The 22500-nt window shown below is 30.8% G+C and overlaps 1 long non-coding RNA gene across 1 annotated transcript in view; it reads left to right on the forward strand.

The window, feature by feature from the left end:
- LOC145268803 (uncharacterized) overlaps positions 1-22500 on the forward strand; it is a 148628-nt gene that overhangs the window by 80510 nt on the left and 45618 nt on the right. The gene's annotated exons all lie outside the window — the stretch shown is intronic.

Genomic DNA, 22500 nt, shown 5'->3' on the forward strand with positions numbered 1-22500 from the left:
ATATATATATATATATATTAGGGATTGGACGATTCTAATATTTTTTCCGATTCCGATACAATTACCGATTCCGTATTAAATTCCCGATTCCGAGATAATTATCGATTCCGATTCCGATTCTTTCTAAATCTCTAAATATTTAACAATGAAGTTTTTCTTTTTCACGAATACTGTAAAAACACATGTTAAATGTGCAGATATTTTCTTAAACGTAAGGATGAGGGATGATCCATTGGTTTTAATTTTACTAATAACTTAAAAGCAATAGATATTCATTATTTTAGTATTACTATGAGCGGTAGAATTTTTTTTTTTTTTTTTTTTTTTTAAAGAAAATCAAATATAAAAGCCAATTAAAAGAATCGTTGTCAGCGTCGGAAAATAGGGAGAAGTTTTTTTTCCGATTCCGATACCGATTCCGATACCCTAAATTATTTCGAGTTGTTTGAGTCCCGATTCCGAGTCTGAATCATCGTCCCAACAATAATACACACACACACACACACACACACACACACACACACACACACACACATATATTAGTGTTAAAGTTATTTAATCGAAATCGGAAAACTCGGAAGTTTTTTTTTTTGGGGGGGGGGGAGGATATCGGAATCGATATTGCAATCAGAGAAAATTCTACCTATTTTCTGCTGTCAAAAGCAATCATTATAATTTTTCTTTTTTGTTTGAATGCCTCAAAGGAAACAGGTAATAAGAAGTTTGCATCAAAATCTCTTGGATTTATTGAGATTTATATCTGTTTTGGATTATTATATAAATATTTATATAATATTTATATAATATTTATATTCATTTTTGTGTTTACATTTTTCTTTCTGTAAACCAAATATTACCCTTCATGTTGTCGCAGTGGATGTACTTCTAGGAAACGAAATCAAACTACCATTTACACACACACACACACACACACACACACACACACACACACACACACACACACACACACACACATATATATATATATATATATATATATGTTGGGTCCCGATTTCGAATCTCGGAGATACAGCCACTCTGATGAGTCGTAGACGACGAAATACGTGTCAGTGGATAATTACATTTTAAAAATAATATATATATATACAGCTCACCATGTAGGGGTTACCAAATTGGTTAAAAGGGAAAATTATTCCCAACTCGCATTTAAGTAAAAATGCACTTTCGTAAATGATTGAATTCATTGAAAACATATCGTTAAAACCAAAACAAAACAACATCTAAGTAAATCGCGATATATCCAGACAGTCGGCGAGATGATCCAGGAGTAAGGGTTTAAGCTCATTACCGTTGGGTCCCGATTTTGAATCTCGCTAGATACAGCCACTCTGATGAGTCGTAGACGACGAAACACGTGTCAGTGGATAATTACATTTTAAAAATAATATATACACACATAGTCATCTTCAGTCATATATATATAGCACAGCTAGATCAGAACCATCCCGAGCCAAAGATTTTACCTATAATAATCCAGTTCATAGCCGACAGCTCTACCCACTGGCCCATGGAATTGACGACCGCAAACTCTCATGAAGTGTTTATTTTTATAAGCATTTTCACCAGTAATTCTGCAGTGCTAGAATTATGTGTTTATCTACAAAGAGCTTTGCGTTATGCCAATTAAGTAGCGGACGAAACCATTTATGAAAGTGTTCAATCTAAAAAGTGGGGAGGTGGCTTTATATAGTAGTCATCCCCAGACAGAAAAATGTTCCGCTGTATCACATCTCTTCAGTGCTGTTTGACTAGCAGATATCTCGAGTCAGAGATCGAATCTACAACTGTCTAGTTCCGTGTGTTCTGAACCTTTTTGTTTTACTCATGGACTCCTTTCCCCTCATTTTATCTTGGTTGATCCCTTCATAACTATTGGTCATAAGACAATCTCCTACTTTCCACTTATATAGCTTTTGAGGTTTTAATAATCAAATAAATATTATATAATTAAGCTTTACTTTTAAATCCAATTCTTCTACACCTGGTAATAATGATAAAATAAAAACAATAATTATTGATTTTAAACTACCAGTTAAACTAAAATCTATCGATCACCACCCAAAAGTTTATTTTCATGTTTGAGAAAATATATGCATATTTAATATGTGTGAATCGGGGAAAAATAACGACTTTATAGTTAAATATTTAGAGATACATAAAGAATCGAAACCAGAACTTATATCTGAATCGGGATTTAGTACAGAATCGGTAATTGTATCGGAATCGGTAAATACAATGGAATCGTCCCATCGCTAATATATATATATATATATATATATATATATATATATATATATATATATATATATATACATTGTGGTAAAAGAGTGGTTTTCGGCTTTTTATATATATATATAATTATATATATATATATATATATATATATATATTTAAAAGAGTGGTTTTCGGCTCTTTATATATATATATATATAATTATATATATATATATATTATATATTATTAGATATATATATATATATTATTATGAAATATTTTATATACATGATATATATATGCATATATATATTATTATGAAATATTTTATATACATGATATATATATATCATGTATATATATATATATGCATATATATCATGCATATAAAATATTTCATAATAATATATATATATATGCATATATATATCATGTATATAAAATATTTTATAATAATATATATATATCATATATATAATATTTTATAATATATATATATCATGTATATAAAATATATTATAATATATATATATCATGTATATAAAATATATTATAATATATATATATCATGTATATAAAATATATTATAATGAATAAATGACAAAAGTCTATATGTCAAATTTCATGATGTTGACAATCTTACAATTTATTCTTTTAATTTAGTTGACATTCGCAATTCTTGACATTATATGTTTCGTAGCACAAAATCGTTCACTTAAGTGAATCTATTTTGCCTTTGGACATGATAAAAAAAGTCGGTAAATTGGAAGAGAAGCTGCAAATACCTTATAGTTTGCTTACATTACGCCATTTTGAATTTAGAAATAAAGTCACTAAAACCCACATATTCGTATTAACAAATTCCATTAATTTAGGTATGTATATTCTGCTAGATGTGTTCTATTTAGTAAGTAATAAACACATAACTTATTATTTATAATTTATATATCTATATTTACCCAAAAAATATAAATGGTTATAATCTGTTATACGTTTACAAACTCACCCAATTTATACGAAACATTAAAAAAAATTGGAATATAGATTTTTGTCATTTATTCATTATATGCTCTGTAATTACATTGAGCTTCTTAAATAATGATTTGCATATATTAAAGATTGGTATATATAAAAAGGGAAATATAAGAGAATAATGAATATTTCCACACACACACACACACACACACACACACACACACACACACACACACACACACACACACACATGTGTTGCACATTGGCTCGTAAAACATTTTAATTGTATTTATCGAAGATTGTAAGATATTAATAAACATGTTTAAATTGTTTTTGTTATATCTGCATATTATCTATTGAGAAAGATTTTTAATCAGTTTTTTGGGCGAAAATTTGTCTATCAAGAGGTCAAAGTTTAAAGACTTGACCTTTGCAGACTCTACCAAACTCCTCCGGTAATTTTGGGTCTAAACACTTGAAATTTTAGATGTAGGTTACTGAGACATGAGGTAAACGTGTTAATATATATATATATATATATATATATATATATATATATATATATATATATATATGCACATAAAGTTATGAACAGTACATAGAGCCGGAACAAAGCCGGACTGAACTGCTAGTATCTATATATATATATATATATATATATATATATATAAATTTGTATTCCTGTCTGTTTGTTTGTTCACAATTTGATTAATCTACACAAAAGGTCCATTACTTTAATATTTAATTTATTTCTATATATAGTATGGTTCTCTCAAAATATACGATTAATAGGTCACCTCAATTGCATATCATATTAAGGAAAAGCGATTTTATTAAATAGCTGTATGCTAGTTTTTTTCTTCTTTTTTTTACACGGTGGTCACCACTTATCAAGGCCCGGAAGCCACTCAAGGATAAGGGTTATTGCAAGTACAGTACGTTAGTGTGGAGATTTGATAAAGTGTTTACCTAAGGGGGCGGTTCATTAGGAATTTGTTACCGTTGGACTTGAAGACATCCAAGTTGTAGTCCAGTGGGAAGCAGGCAGACGGAACAGAGTTCCACAGGCGTGCAGTTCTAAGAAAGAAGCTTTGTTCATGGAATCCACGTTTTGATTTAGGCACAGATAAAGAGTGGGGGAAATTTTTCACAGTGGATTCAGCTAGACGGGTGTTTTTCGTTAAAGATTGGCGAGGGGGGGCAGAGATTGGAGTTCAGACGAGCACCTGCCATGGAAATAACGATAAAAAAAGGATAGGCTCGCAACGTCTCTTCTGTTGGAGAGAGGTTGCAGGGTAGAGAAAAGGGCATGCCCCACTAAGCCACGAAGTCTATTTTGTACTCTGTCAAGGCAGGATAGGCTGTTTTAGCAGCTCCTGTCCAGATATGGCAGCAGTATTCCATCCTTTGACGTAGTTTAAGTTTCTAGCGAGAGAGTTATTTTAAGATTGTTATTTCATCAACTTTAAATAATAATTATATTGATAATATATTTAATTTAATTTATTTTGAATTATTATTTCGGACATCGATTTTTTTAGAAACGGGAAGAGTTATTTCCCCTGATGTAATTTTTTTTATATGTTCCGAAGTTTGAAAGGTAAGAAATAGAAACTCTTCCCTACTTAAATAATATGGTAATCCAAATAAGTTTCTTGCGTGAAAATATAATTTCGTGTAGACAGAAACATGTTTTCCTTTATTTATAAATATTTAAAATAAATAAATAAATAAATAAATAAATAAAACACTTACGAATATACGAAAATACCTCATTTGTTTCTTTTTTTTTTTATTAATCTTGAAAGGACTATACGGAATCTTTGAGCGTTCCGGGAATTGACCCCCCCCCCCCAAGTCAATAAAACGAATTCCATTTTGTTCTTAAATGATTAAAACCCGTTAATGTTTATAACGTTATTATTGCTACAGTGGGCAAATTAGCCTTTCCCTTTATTCACTTTTCAGGTGGGAGTCTGCCTACATGGCTATTTTTTTATTCGATCGCTCGGGCACTCGTTGCTATTTTTATTGAAACAAAAGCTGTTTGGATTCATTTATTTTCTATTTTATTTTTTTTTTTTGGCGGGGGTGGAACCCATCACACGAGTAATAATTCTCTTTGTATCCATTCTGCCGAAATATCTGATGGGGAGGCTATCATGTATTTCTTTTTTTGGGCGATTACATTTACATGTTTTTATCCGTTCTTTTATTTTTGAAATCGTTGTGAGGGTATCGACATTGCCCTAGATGAAAATGATTAGTATCCTAAGTATAGCAAGTTTGTTCCATTGTTCCAAACGGAACTTCATGGCGACCCGGGCATCGCTGGGTACCCATGCTAGTATACACACGCACACACACACACACACACACACACACACACACACACACACACACACACACACACACACACACACACACATATATATGTATATATATATGTATATATACGTATATAGATGTATGTATATATGTATATATATATGTATGTATATATACATATATATGTATATATATATGCATATATACATATGCATATGTATATACGTATATACGTATATGTGTATATATGAATATATATATACATATACGTATATACATATACATATATATGCATATATGTACATATATATGCATATATGTACACACACACATACATACATATATATATATATATCAGAATCAGAATCAGACTAGGTAATTTAGTACAGAATTGGTAATTGTATCACTACTAATATATATATATATATATATATATATATATATATATATATATAGGGTGTCCATAAAGTCCGTGTGCACTTTAAAAAATTTATAACTTTATTTGCATTTGCAATAGAAATAATCTGTAAAATGGATTTGAAAGAAGTAAATCTATATTTTTTAAGTTTTTATTGAAATTTTATTTCCCTTTCCACATGCCCTCCATTATTAGCAATACAAAGGGTAATACGATTTTGCAGTTCACGAAAAACATTTGCCAAATGATTTATAGTAATGCCTGAAATCACATTAGTTATTCTAGCTTTCAAATCTTCCAATGAACTAGGTTTGGTTGCATACACAATTGTTTTCACATGTCCCCATAAAAAATCTAATGGAGTCAAATCTGGCGAACGTGGAGGCTAATGAAATGGTCCACCCCTTCCGATCCATCTGTTAGGAAATTCCTGATTTAGAAACTGTCTAACACGCCGAGCAATGTGACAAGAAGCTCCATCTTGTTGAAACACTGTAGCATCTTTCAAGTTTAATTGTTCAAGTTGCGGAATAAATAATTCTGCAACATATCTAAGTAGCTGTCACTGTTAATAACACGATCTTCAAAAAATATGGCCCTATGATTCGATTCATTCCCAAAGCACACCACACATCAACTTTAAGAGAGTCCCTTTCATGTTCAACAGTTTCATTTGGGTTTTCAGTTCCCCAAATTCGGCAATTATGCCTGTTGACCTTGCCACTAATGTGAAATGTTGCTTCATAAGAAAACAGTAAATTACTCACAAATGCATCATCATTGCAAAGGTTTTAATTGAACTGGTGACAGAAAGTTAGCCGTGCATAATAATCCTCTTCTAACAACTGTTGATGTAATTGAATTTTGTAAGCTTTCATATGAAGTTTTGCCCGCAGAATCTTATGCACAGTAAACTTTGGCAGCCCGATTTCCAATGATGCCCGTCTTACAGACTTTCTTGGACTTGCAGTAAAGGATTCTTCTATGGAAGCAACACTTTCGTCACTGACACATGGCCTTCCAGACCGTGGTTTATCATGGACAGAGCCTGTCTCTTTAAATTTTTTCATCCATTTAACAATGGTGTTCCTATGAGGCGCTTTTTTTATTGTATTTAATTCTAAACTTTCTTTGTACAGCAATAGTAGATTTCAATTCTGTACAGCAATAGTAGATTTCAATTCTGTACAGCAATAGTAGATTTCAATTCAGCCAACCAAAGGACACAGTTTACTTTTTCCTCACTTGAAGCCATGGGATCAAATTGATTCTGAAAAACAAAAGAAAATATTTTTTACTTATTTTTTACTTATCTAAAAATTGTTTCGAATTTTGTGGTGAAAAATTATTCAATAACTATACTTAAAACTACAGACATGAAACTTTATAACATTTTTTACAGATTATTTCTATCGCAAAATTTAAATAAAGTTATAAATTTTTTAAAGTGTACACGAACTTTATGGACACCCTGTATATATATATATATATATATATATATATATATATATATATATATATATATTAGTTGTGATACAATTACCAATTCTGTACTAAATGACCGATTCCGATTCTGATTCTTTGTAAATCTTTAAATTTTTAGCTATAGAGTTGTTAATTTTTCCCGATAATCGTAAAAACACATGTTCAATGTGCATATATTTCTCAAACGAAAAAAAAAAAACTCATGGGGGGGGGTCTATAGACTTCAGTTTTATTGGTAGTTTAAGATTAATAAATATTTATTATTTTGCTATTACATCCAGCAGTTCAAAATTAAAAAAAAAAAGAAAAAGAAAATTAAAGGAATCGTTATTGACATGGGATAATATGTTCAAATTTTCCGATTCTCTATCGATTCCGATACTCCAAAAAGTTCCGATTTTTTAATTTCCTGATGCCGATTCCAATCTATCGTCCTATCATTAATATATATATATATATATATATATATATATATATATATATATATATATATATTGAATTGTGTACTGAAGATTTATTATTTTTCCTACCGCTTTACTCACTCTCTCTCTCTCTCTCTCTCTCTCTCTCTCTCTCTCTATATATATATATATATATATATATATATATATATATATATATATATATATTGGCAGCAAGTATCATTCAAGCACATCTGATTGAACACGAAAGAGTTAATCTTTTTTCCGATTTTTCTGGATATCTTTTCAATTCGCCGAGCGGTCTTTTTAATTTCAGCTGGCTTGTAATATAAAATGGCGCCCAATTCCTTAACTTTGACCCCAACTGCCACCTCTCTAAAAATTGCGACCAAAACCTTACACTATGTAAAATCGAAATAGTCTACCAGCAAATTCAAGACCCCCCCCCCCAAAAAAAAATTACAAAATAAAATCTTCACATTTTAAAAGCTTAAGGATATAAAAATCGATACAAACGCAGACATCTAACCCCCCCCCCAGTGCTCTCCACCAACCTCACTGTAGTTTTTGATTAATCTTCAGTGACACCCAAACCACGTTCGTGCGCTTGAAGATGACTTTTCAGCCCAGCATTTGACATGTGTGTTGAAACTTATTTTACTTCTGGCTCTGTTTTTATTTTGCTCCGTCTTTTTATAGCCCGTTTTTTGCTCCCTCAGTTTATAGCCCGTTTTTTTTGCTCCCTCTGTTCATAGCACGTTTTTTTTTTCCTGTAGTTGTGTAAGCCGCTTTTGAGAGGAGTCTGCGATTGGAAGCCTCACAGTTCAATTCAATGGGCAACACCGTCACATTGCCTTTCCGAAGCTTTCTCTTGAGTTCACCATGTCGATTTTTCCCTCGCGTATATATATATATATATATATATATATATATATATATATATATATATATATATATATAGTCATCGACATACAGTCCTGTTTCGTTGTATCACAACTCATAAGTGCCGCTAGACTAGCACCTCTCCCAAGCCAAGGACCGTCGTGTTGACAGTCGGTAGTTCTACCCCTCGACCACGGAAGCGATGCCCGCAAGTTATCTGTCCGAATGTCTATTTAAAAAAAAACATCCGTCCGCTACTTGTTTGTAAACAAACCGCGAGCTTCGCATTTTTTCAGCCAAATTAAGTAGCGAGTGAGATTATTTACGACAGTGCTCAACCCAAAGAGGGGGTGGCTTTAATATATATATATATATATATATATATATATATATATATATATATATATATATATATATATACACGAAGGAAAAAATTACACATAAAAATCACACACACACACACATATATATATATAGTCATGCACATACAGCACTGTTTCGCTGCATCACAGCTCTCCAGTGCTGCTAGTCATGCAACTACCTCAAGCCAGGATCGAAACCATGTCGCCCAAAAGACAGTCGGAGCTTGTAACCGTCGCGCTATACGGCTGTTGCCATGCGGGCTGTGAATCAACAATGATTTGACACTGTCCAAAGTACCTAAGCTCCATTTGTTTACAGAAAGAGCATCGCTTCATACGCTAATGATTATTTGTATATCACTTCCCAAATGCTCAACCCAAGATAGGGAGCGTTATAGTCATCCACATACAGTACTGTTTCGCTGTTTCAGTGCAGCTAGACCAAGTATTTACCTCAGGCCAGGATCGAAACCCGATTGCCAAAACGACAGTCAGAGCTTCTAACCGTTACGCTATGCGGGCAGTGAATTAACAATGTTTTGTGATTGTCCAAAGCACACACACACACACACACACACACACACACACACAAACATACACACACATATCTATCTATCTATCTATCTATCTATCTCTCTCTATATATATATGTTGTATTTTGTGTACAGAAAGTTGCTAGATGAGTCATTGGTCATTGATACCGTCGGTTTCAAGGCCGGTAATTAGGACCGTTTTAGATATCCATATCAAGCTCTCTTCAGCCAATACTCGTGATGAAGAGAGCTTGATATGGATATCTAAAACGGTCCTAATTATCGGGATTGAAACCGACGGTACCAATGACTAATCTTTCTGTACACAAAATAAAAAACATAAATACGCTCTTATTTTCCGGATTTTCCTTTTAATTTGGCACTCTGATGGATTAAAAAAAAATCATATATTTATATATATATATATATATATATATATATATATATATATACATATATATATATATATATATATATATATATATATATATATATATATATATATACACTATTCGTTTTCATTCTAAAAAACATAAGATGTAATTTATTCACCTTCATAAGTTTATTCATATAAACATCTGAATTTTCTTTATAGTACGCCTTACACGTGTTTTATTGATTAGCATGAGACTAATCTTCTTTGAGACGAATGTATGTTCCTCTAAAAATCGTTATAAAGTTTATTGTATGGAATGAAAAAGGCATTTGGAGAAGTAAAAAGATAAAAAGGCAAATGAAATGTGTAATGTCTACAAGAACAAGCAACAAAAAAGAAATTGAATTCGAAACACACGTGGGAAACGTTTCAAGTCGCTATATTGTTGCTCTAACGGCGGCCCTTTACTTGCAATGTGTTTAATATTTATTTTTATTTGAAATATTTTAAATAGAACAATTCTAATTTTTTTTTTGTGTGACATTTATTGTAAAATAGTTTGCCGATTATTTGATACCAGTGAAACGCCGGACACATAGGCTACACGCACAAATATAAGGGCGCACATCTATCTATCTATCTATCTATCTATCTCTTCCTTTCCATTTCTTTCTTTGCCTTTCTCTCTCTCCCTCTCTCTCTCTCTCTTTATATATATATATATATATATATATATATATATATATATATTATACGGCACAATCACGTTATATATATATATATATATATATATATATATATATATATATATATATATATATAAGTTTAGTGGTTATATTTAAATTCTGAAAAGAAAAACATATAGACACATATATTCGAATTAAGAATTTATTGTTTGACAAAAGAATATATAGAAGGGGGTTATCTGATTTCTAATCAGTGTCTTACTTCGATTATATATATATATATATATATATATATATATATATATATATATGTATATATATATATGTATATATATATATATATAATTTTTGAGGGGTACAAAATTATATATATAGATATATACACATATATATACACGCATACATATATACATATATGTGTATATATACATATATATGCACACATATATATATGCATATATATATGCACCTAGATATACATATATATATATATATATATATATATATATATCTGATCAAATTTTTTTGAAGACAACTGGACATTCTTTAAAAAAAAACCCTTTTTTTAAGAATAGATTTTAAGCTCTTCCCACTTAAGGTTACAAATACTATAATCTAAAATGTGGGGGAAAAAGCTACATTCAAAACGTTTTATTCAGAAATTTACATCTTTTTTAACATTGGAAAGTTGTTTCCGAACTAATACTATATGTGACGTATTAGGCCGAATTCTTCTCTTGATGCTATTGTTTGTCCGGATAAAATTTCATATACCGGCGATTATTTTGTCGATGTCACCAAAGAATGCTACAAATTGAACACGTGAAAACAACCTTGTTAGGTGGTCCTGTTTCAGAGGCGCGGGTTCGAATCCTATATATGTCCGGCGAACTAAAATACTCGCTAGTTAAATAATAATATTTGCATACAACGACATCAACGTTAACGCATCAGTAAAAAAACAAAAAAAAACAAAAACAAAAAAAAACAAAACAACAACAACAAACAAACAAAGAAAAAAATAAACGGTTCGTATTATTTGGATTCTCTAGACTACTTTCCACATATTGAAGGTTATGTAACCTCCGACATTCTTTAATTGTCGAACTCGGGAATCTTTCCGTCAAACTCAAAAATCTGCACTGATTGTCGAACGAAACCATTTATTCAATCCACAGGATTAGCATGCCACTTCCCGTCAACCATGACTGGTTAGACGCCCTAAGTAATTCGCAATTGTATTACTGAGTGTTACTCGCACCGAGGATTGAACCTTCGTCCCCAAGAAGAGTGCAACTTACAACTAAGTTTTACCTGGAGTACTAAATTCAAGGTAAAGATTCGCGATGGCGGCAGAATGATTTCGGAGTGCGACAAAATACATAAGGATATCGGAGGTAAAAACGACAAAAATGTGGAAATAATAGTTAAATTAAACATAATAGTTTAAAGAGTCTCTGTCTGTCTGTCTGTCTGTATGTCTCTTTAAATCTGTCAAATTTTAACCAACGTTTATGAATACAAGCGGAAAAAATCTCGTCCTTTCGGTTTAAAAGTGTGGACATATTGTCATTGACTTCCAGGGCTTCAAATCTTTAAAGCTGCAGAATTTGTAACGATGCTTTAAACCAAAAGAACGAGATCTTTTTTCCACATAAATACACACACATATATATAAAAGTTGGTTCAAATTTGACAGATTGACACCCCCATGAAATAATAAAAATAATCTGATTATTAATCTGATTTTTACCGTTTATAATTAATAATTTAATAATAATCATAATTATTATTATTTTATTTATTTTATTAGTATTATTTCTATTGCTATTACTATCATTATTTTAACTATTATTAATTATTTATTATCATTAATATATATGTATACATATGCATATATATATGTATACCGTGTATAATTAATCATTTAATAATAATAATAATAATAATAGTAATAATAATAATAATAATAATAATTATTATTATTTTTATTATTTTATTTATTTTATTAGTATTATTTCTATTGCTATTATTATCATCATTATTTTAACTATTACTAATATATTTGTATACATATGCATATATATATGCATACATATATATACATACATATATATATATACATATATACACATATATATACATACATGCACATGTAGACACACACACACACACACACACACACACACACACACATATATATATATATATATATATATATATATATATATATATATATTAAAAAAGGCTTCCTTCAGTCTTGACAGGCTATGGATACAATATACACAACTTTATAGACTTGTAAATAGCAATACGAAGCAATATTGGAATGGATACCTTTCGAAAATTTATACATAACCAACCGAGAAATCCTGAAATTTGGAACTTGGAGAATTCTTCTACTGCACTATATTCTGTAACCCAATAAAAAGGCATTCGCTGAACTTGGACTTGTTTTGTAAATCTACAAAAGTTTAATAACAACATTTTTCAGTAAAAAAAATCATTTATGAGAACGATACTTTTTAACCCATTACGATTTATTGATAAAGGACTAGTTGTTAAAACTTGAAAAGAAAAGGACAAGATATTCTAATTTATAACTTAAAATATTGCAGCATTAAGAATTGATTATATAATGTTATAAATGGAATTAAAAAATCCCAATGTTGCCATATTTTAAGTTATAAATTTATTATATTTTTACTAGAATATTTTTACCTTTTCTTTTCCAGTTTTTACACCTAGTCCTTTTCTTTTCCATGTTTAAGCTTAACCATATCACTTTTCATGCTCGCATTTTTTTTATTGTAATCCATGATTTTTCCAGGCTTCCAATAAATTCACTTGTTCTTTGTTTAATTTCAGTCTTATTTTTTTGCCCCATAAACATAACATGCATATATGCAATAACAATGTACCGCACTCGTATGCTTTCAATAAAATCCCCTTAATCATCTCCCTTTCATGCTTTCATTTGCATCCACTGTGAAACTTACTTTTTGTATGAAAATCAAAGAGGGGATGTATATATATATATATATATATATATATATATATATATATATATATATATATATATATAATATAAAGCTGAATGTGTGTGTGTCTGGTCACGAATAGGCTCCTATATGGTTGACTATTTCAAAAAACTGATTACATATAATAATAGATGTATCGAGACACAGGAATGGGTATGTTTGATCTGGCAGAACGGTGGTACATTAAAATTGTGGGGTCTGCGTCCGCGCCTGGTCCACAAAGTATGGAAATAAAAAATTTAAAAATTAAAAAAAACGTTTACAAGTGTTTTTGATATAGATGTACATAAGAATACTTTGATAAGTGTGTTTAAACTTAAATAGGGATGGTATAATAGAATTGTGTGGTCTGCGTTCGCGCCTGGCCTCCATAGAATGGAAATAGGCACAAACTTTAATAAAGACTTTTCATATATATCTGCGTAAGTATACTTTGGTAATTATGTTTCAGTTTGAAGAAATATGGTATAATAAAATTATGGGGTTTTCGTTCGCACCTGACCTCCATAGAATGGAAATATGTCACAAAGTTTAACAGATTTTTTTTTAATATAGATCCACAGAATATTGTGATAAGTGTTTCAGTGTGAACAGGTATGGTATAATAAATTATGGGGGTTATCTATTTTATTTTTACTTTCATCATATTTTGCTTTGGTTTTGATATCCCCAAATTCGAAGCTATCTCTTTACAACCCTTCGTTTTCATAACCTATCATACTTTCATAAATCAGAGTCCATTTTCTGTAGGCTGTTTTTGAATGTATGTATTCAGTAAAAAATCTTAATATTTCAACGGTTTATTAAGCTCAATGAAAATTGATTTACACTTTTAGAGCATATGTAACTTTAGAAAACATTTCAAAATCCCTGGAATATACATTTAATTCACATTCATATTGTTTGAATTACTGTGTCTTACACGTGTTTCATTGCATGGCATAAACCAAACAAGTCACCAGACTTTACGTTAGTTCATTAAAAAAACCCAAAAAAACTCTGTATGCACATTTTATTCTTAGAATGTGCTGGTCATGAGATGTGAACCCAGCTACGAAGCCACCTTTTGCCCCATTAGTCGAACCTCTTCCTCAGGGCCACGAGAATAAAATACTATTAAACGTCGTAATCAAGAGAATACAATGACAATCTAAAGTGTTCGCACGAGCGGAAGTCGTAAACGTTGCATAGACCCTAGTTGATTGCTTTAATAATAACTCTGAAGACAGTGCCCATCCTGAACTATTTAATGGGTCTTGATAATTATAATTAAATAATAATTAATCATTTATACCTACAACCAATAGTGTTTCATGTTTACGCAATCATCAGTGTAGAGTAACAATTCATGAAGATCATAAGATTCGAACCCAGCCACGAAACTACCTTTTGCGCCATTTTCCGAGCCTCTTCCTCAGGGACACGGAAAAATTGCCACGGGAATGAGGGAATTAAGAACTATTAAACGTCGATATCAGACGAAACACGGAAGTTTAATTAAAGCTTAATTTTGTTATATATAGAATGTTCAGACATGTGAAAAAGTTTTTAATAAGTTTTTATCCGGAAAAACTAGATACTTAGGGATCAAAATTGAATAATTTGTACCTGGGTGTGTGTGGGGGGGGGTCGTTCGATTTTTATGTTGGCTAACTGTTCCACGAATGTGCCTGTGTGAATAGTTCACACGACAGATTCATTATGTCAAGTATAAGTAGGTTTGAAAACACTTTTTAAAATCGTATTAATCCCGTGTAATGGTTATCGTAATTTACTCACTGTATTTAGGTTTCGGTTTCGATCTCAGCCCGAGTAATTTTTTTTTTACTTGCAAGAAGTGAACTGTTTAGAAAAAAAAATATACTCGCATTCATATGTCTCGATTTCTGTACGAATCGAAACATAATATTTATGCGTATTTAACGACCGGGCAATGCCAAGCAATGCCAGGCAATGCCAGGCAATGCCAGGCAGCCTGCTAGTCTATCTAGATAACGATAAAATTGAGAATGTGTGTGAGGACAAGTCTCAACCTATATACTCAGCGAATTTTTTCCTACAGACTTGAAATTTTGTATATAGAGTATTCAGACACGAGGAAAATTGTTTAATCAGTTTTCCCCAGTTAAAAAGGATGCTAAGGGGTAAAATCTTAACAATTAATACTTGGGGATGCACAGATTTTTTTATGTGTTTGTCAACTGTTTCACGACCGCGCATGCAAAGTCGTGAAACATGACAGTTTCATTATGTAAAGAATATGTAGGTTTTAAAACACTTTTTAAAGACCGTGGGAAGCTGTTCTAATGGTTATCGTACTTGACTAACTCTCTGTAGGTTTTGGGTTCGATCTCAGCTCGAATATTTTTTCTACTCACAAGAAGTATAAATAAAATTAAAAAAAAATGCTTTAAAGACGAAGTGAACTGTTTAGAAAAGAAACATACTACTCACATACACTTGCCTCAGTTTTTTTTCGTTTTTTTTACTTCATTTCTTTTAAAAGAATTTTACTTCATGTTGAAAAGGATTTTACGTTACGTTTCATGCCTGCGGTATTTCTGTCTATGCTAAATGTGTACCGAGAATCAAGAGAAATAAGAGTCCTAACCACCTCCTCGAAGGAGGCGTTACAATTGGTGCCGTGACCAGGATTAAGTCAGTCTTCCGGCCCACCAGGGATTTCTCTGAGCTGCCGGGTTGTCTCTTGATATCTTCATCACCCACCATCGTCGAGAGGACTGCTAAGGCCTTCTCTCATTCTTCATAAAAAATTAATTCCACCCTGACCTCTGTTACCATCCCCACCGTTCCAGACGCGACCCCTCCTTGCTGTTAGAATGCCTGCATCGCGGAATCCCTTCTTACGTCTTAACTAGACATTCTCGCAAGGATTTATTTACGCCTCCATGATAATAAAATATTCAAATAAGAAATCTGCATTAATTTAAATATAGTATTTATGCTAGTATATCTATAAAAGTGAGAATATATATGTATATTCTTGTTGTAGGGTAAAAATCACCCCTATTTGAGAACTAAGTGGAATCAACCAGTCCTATAAATACCAATGGTTTCAGGGACTTGTTGATTCTACTGAGTTATCAAATAGGGGTGATATGTACCCCACAACAGTTACATACTCACCAAATTTTTGATCTACAGACTTGAAACTTCGTATATAAAATATTCAGACACGTGAAATACTTTTTCATCGTTTTTCATACACCCCTCCAAAAAGAAGTCAAATTTGATAAATTAGTACTCTGATTTTTTTTATCTCGTTGTTAATTGTTTCACGATCGCGCATGCTCGAATGGTTTACATGACAGCTGCCAAATATTAAGAATACATAAGTTTGTAAATAAATGTTAAAGACGTGGAAAGTTGGCCTAATGGTTATCGTACATGACTTACTGTCTTTAGGTTTTGGTTTTGATGTCATTTGAGCATATTTTTCCTTACAAGAAGTGAACTGTTTAGACGAAAACATAATATTGCATGCACATGTCGTGGTTTATTTTACTTGTTTTGCTTAATTTGTTAAAGGAATTTAACGCCATGTTTAATACCAAGCAACGCCGGGCACATCTGCTAAACTTTAACAAAAATACATGTATATATATATATATATATATATATATATATATATATATATATAGTCATCCACATACAGTACTGTTTCGCTGTTTCACAGCTCATCAGCCAGGATTGAAACCACCTCAAGCCAGGATTGAAACCCGACTGTCTGTATGGCAGTCAAGGCTCCTAACCGTTACGCTATTGGCGGCCGCTGAACGAGTAGTGAATTTAACGATGTTTTGACATCGTCCGAAATACCGCCGCTCGATTTGTTTACACAAAGAGCGTCGCTTATACGCTAATGGTAATTCGTGTATCACTTCTCAATATGCTCAACTCAAGGTGAGGAGCATTATAGTCATCCACATACAGTACTGTTTCGCTGTTTCACAGCTCATCAGTGCGGCTAGACAGGCAACCACCTCAAGCCAGGATTGAAACCCGACTGTCTGTATGGCAGTCAAGGCTCCTAACCGTTACGCTATTGGCGGCCGCTGAACGAGTAGTGAATTTAACGATGTTTTGACATCGTCCGAAATACCGCCGCTCGATTTGTTTACACAAAGAGCGTCGCTTATACGCTAATGGTAATTCGTGTATCACTTCTCAATATGCTCAACTCAAGGTGAGGAGCATTATAGTCATCCACATACAGTACTGTTTCGCTGTTTCACAGCTCATCAGTGCGGCTAGACAGGCAACCACCTCAAGCCAGGATTGAAACCCGACTGTCTGTATGGCAGTCAAGGCTCCTAACCGTTACGCTAATATAACTACTTAATTAACTCACATAAAATTAATATACAAAAGTATAGATTCATGGGTAAACTTTAAATATTTACTTCAAAGTGCTCAATACGTAGTTAAAGCTAGTAAGTAAGTTATAAAATGTATATGATGTATATGGCGATTAAGCTACACTGAATATTCCGCGTTTCATTCACTCTAGGACTCTTCAGCCTTAAGAGTCCTAGAGTGGATGAAACGCGAAATATTCAGTGTAGCTTAATCGCCATATACATCATATACATTTTATAACTTACTATATATATATATATATATATATATATATATATATATATATATATATATATATATATATATATATATATATATATATATATACCAAAGCAGAGTTATTCTTTTTTCCGATTTTTTTATATCTTTCCCATTCGACGATCGGATGCACCGATGAAAAGCGCTTGAGAAGAATATGGCTGAACAACAACTTTTGGGCGCCATTGTATACAACATGCCAGCTGAAATAAAAAAGACCGCTCAGCGAATGGAAAAGATATAAAAAAAATCGGGGAAAAAGAACTCTACCGTGTTCAATAAGACGTGGTTGAATAATTACTTGCTGCCAACATATACAAAATATACAAATTATATGTTATCGGGACATAGGCTGATTTATTCGGTGGGTTTCTGACAATATTTTGTATAGATTTTTGGTTTTAAATCATTTTCCCAAACGTAACATCATCAACAGTCTCCGCCATCATTTGTATTTTTCAAATACACTGATAAACACTGTTTTTCGAGCCGACTAAACGTTACAGTAAATAAAACGGGTTTGTATTACTAAACACAGAAACGAAAAAGTCGTTGAAAAATAAATATAATAAATAAATGTTATCAAAGGCAAGATAAGTTACTTTTCTACCTAACTGGATAAGATTTTAGTGTTTTTATTTAGTGTAAAATGTTTAATCGATCTGAAAACATGTAGTGTTTATCGGTATATTTGAAAAATACAAATGGCGGCAGACTGTGTTGAACACGTTAAATTTGGGAAAATGAGTTAAAAGAAAAAACTATACAAAATACTTTCAGGAACTCACTCAATATATGTTACCGTGACATAGGCAGACATGTATTCGGTGATTTTTAAAAGTATTTTGTATAGTTTTTTTTAGTTTAAACTCATTTTCCCAAAAAATTTAACGTGTTTAACACAGTCTGTTGCCATTTGTAATTTTCAAATATAGCAGTAAACGCTGTGTTTTTCGAGCCGAATAAACATTTTACATTAAAAAAACAAGCTAAAAAATTATCCATTTTCGTAATAAAGTAACATATCTTGCCTTTGATAATATTTGTTATACATTTATTTTTTGACAAATTTTTCGAATCTATATGTACAGTAGTACAAACCCAAATAAAAACACTAAAAATTATCCAATTAGGTAGAAAAGTAACTTATCTTGCCTCTGAAAATATTTACTTGTTATATATTTGTTTTTGTTGACAAAATTTTCAAGTCTTTGTGCAAGTACGAACCCAAAGGGGGGTATTTTTCTGTCTAATTTTATTTTCGGTACCGGGCTAAAGTTTAAAATAAACACAATATGTTTTTTTGGGAGGGGGATTTTTTTTTACATTAGGTCACCTTCCACAATAAGAAAATCTCATTTAAAATTTGCAGAGGTAAGTAGTTTTCGAGATATAAAGACCTGTACTATGCACTATAATTCATTGGCGGCCATGAATAAACACTTCCAATATCGTCATATTAAGAACGGCTTTCGGAATAAACAACACCCATGCATAACCACGTGTTTTAACTATTTACCTGTCTTTCGTCTGTTAAAAACAGCTTTTGGAATAAATACCACCATTCCCCCATGTTAAGAACAACTTTCGGAATAAACATCCCCAACCTACCCGTGTTAAAAAATTGTGGAGGTGGGTCTAATGTGAAAATTTACCTTTTGTTTTTTTAATTGATTGTTAGTTGAAAACACAGAATAGTGACAAAACACTATCCCCCCCTTGGTAAGAATGGCAAAAAAAAATAATGGTTTTCTTGGTAGAAACTTTTCACCTAACAATTTCTGGTGCTAATGCACTTACCGATCCGCGATATTTTTTAAATCGTATTTCCAAGTTTAATTAAAGTTTTATGATATGTTTTTTATTCAATTGTAAGCTTAAGATAAACAAAACACCTTATCCTCCCCAAGTTAAGAATGGCTTTTTAAATAATAACGTTATTATTTCAGCTCTGCATGAGTACCTAATATTTTTATTATTTTTTTCAACCATTCTTACCATAGAGAGGGGATGGTGTTTTGAAACTATTCTGTGCTTTCAACTAACAATTTATTATTAAAAAAAGATATCGTTAAATTAAAAAAAAAAAAAGCTATTGTGAAAGTTGAATTAAACTTAAAAAAAAACAACTAAAAAAAAACAACGTGAACGGCGCGTTCAACATTGTAGCGTTCAACATTGGCAATAAGGTCACGTTAGTCGATTAATGGGTGCTAATGCACTTACTGATCCGCGCTACTTTTTAAATCGTATTTCCAAGTTTAATTTAAAGTTTTATATGTTTTTTTTTTAGGTCCATCTCCACATTTTATTTTAAATGACGACTTTTATAGATTATCGACTATGCGGAATACGGAAATCGCATTGAAATTTTGCAGTTATCGAGCTATAAATAGTTGTTTTATGCATTGTATTCTTTGGCGGCCATTTTTGTTGCGTAGATTTGTTTATGACGTGCACGCAGTCGCGTAAAAAAGATGACTTCCAGAGATTACAATGCATTATACAACTTTTTTTATATCTCGATAACTACTTACTTATATTATTTATATATACATTTTATATATATATCCTTATATATATATATATTTATATTATATATAAATATATTTATATATATCTTTATATATATGTTTATATATATATAAAAATATATATATATTTATATATATATATTTATATATATATTTATATATATATTCATATATATATTTATATACATATATTCATATATATTTATATATACATTTATATATATGTTTATATATATATGTTTATATATATATTTATATATATATATTTATATTTATGTATTTTTATATTTATATATATATATATTTATTTATATATTTATTTATATTTATATATAAATATATATATATGTTTATATATATATCTATATATAAATATATTTATATATGTAATTTATATATATTTATATATAAACATATATATATACATATATATATATGTATATATATATATATATATATATATATATATATATATATATAAACGTATGGGTATATGCACATATAGTTACATATGTATGTCTATATATATGTTGTAATGTGAGGTTATTAATTATAAAAATACTAAATTCTATACAATTTTGTAAATCACACGAGAATCTTATTTCATTCAAGAATTGTCAATGTAATTTTAACTGAAGTATATAAAAGCATCCAGATTTTAAACAAAACTGCCTAAAGACGACTGATGACACTCAGTTTAAAGTACTTGCAAAAAAAAAAAGAAAGATAGATGAAGACGACTATGGAACTTTCTTACAGAGATTCGACTGAGAATTCAGAACGACAAGTTGAAAAGTTTTAAATTACGAAAAAGATCGCTAAGCAAAAACAATTCGTTCTCTTTAACAAAACTTGTCTGAATTAAAACGTGATGCCTTTATATATATATATATATATATATATATATATATATATATATATACATATATATACATATATAGTAAGTTATAAAATATATATGGCGATTAAGCTACACTGACTGTTCCGCGTTTCATCCACTCTAGGACTCTTTAGGCTTATGCGCGCATGAGCCTGAAGAGTCCTAGAGTTGATGAAACACGGAAAAACCACAAAATTCGTTCATAAGCCTGAAGAGTCCAAGAGTGGATGAAACGCGTAATATTCAGTGTAGCTTAATCTCCATATATATTTTATAACTTACTAACTTACTAACTAGCTCTACCTACGCATTCAGCACTTTTGAAGTAAATACCTAAAGCTTACGCATAAATTTATAATTTCGTATATTAATTTTACGTGGGTAAATTAAGTAGTTATATATATATATATATATATATATATATATATATATATATATATATATATATATATATATATATATGTCTTTTAAAAAACAGTACACGCGTGTTTCGGGGCCCCTACCCCTCTTCGGAGACCTGAAACACGCTTGCACGTAGATTACTGCTCTTTAAAAATAAATATATAATAAATAATAAACAAAAAAAATACGTCCAAATTAAAAATTGGCGACTTTCTAAGAAAACACTGGATCTCCAAGACATAGATGTTAACTTATAAAAACTACGTATATATATATATATATATATATATATATATATATATA

Source organism: Euprymna scolopes, chromosome 44 (assembly GCF_053919585.1).
Source record: "Euprymna scolopes isolate OS-2025 chromosome 44, ASM5391958v1, whole genome shotgun sequence".
Taxonomy (NCBI): domain Eukaryota; kingdom Metazoa; phylum Mollusca; class Cephalopoda; order Sepiida; family Sepiolidae; genus Euprymna; species Euprymna scolopes.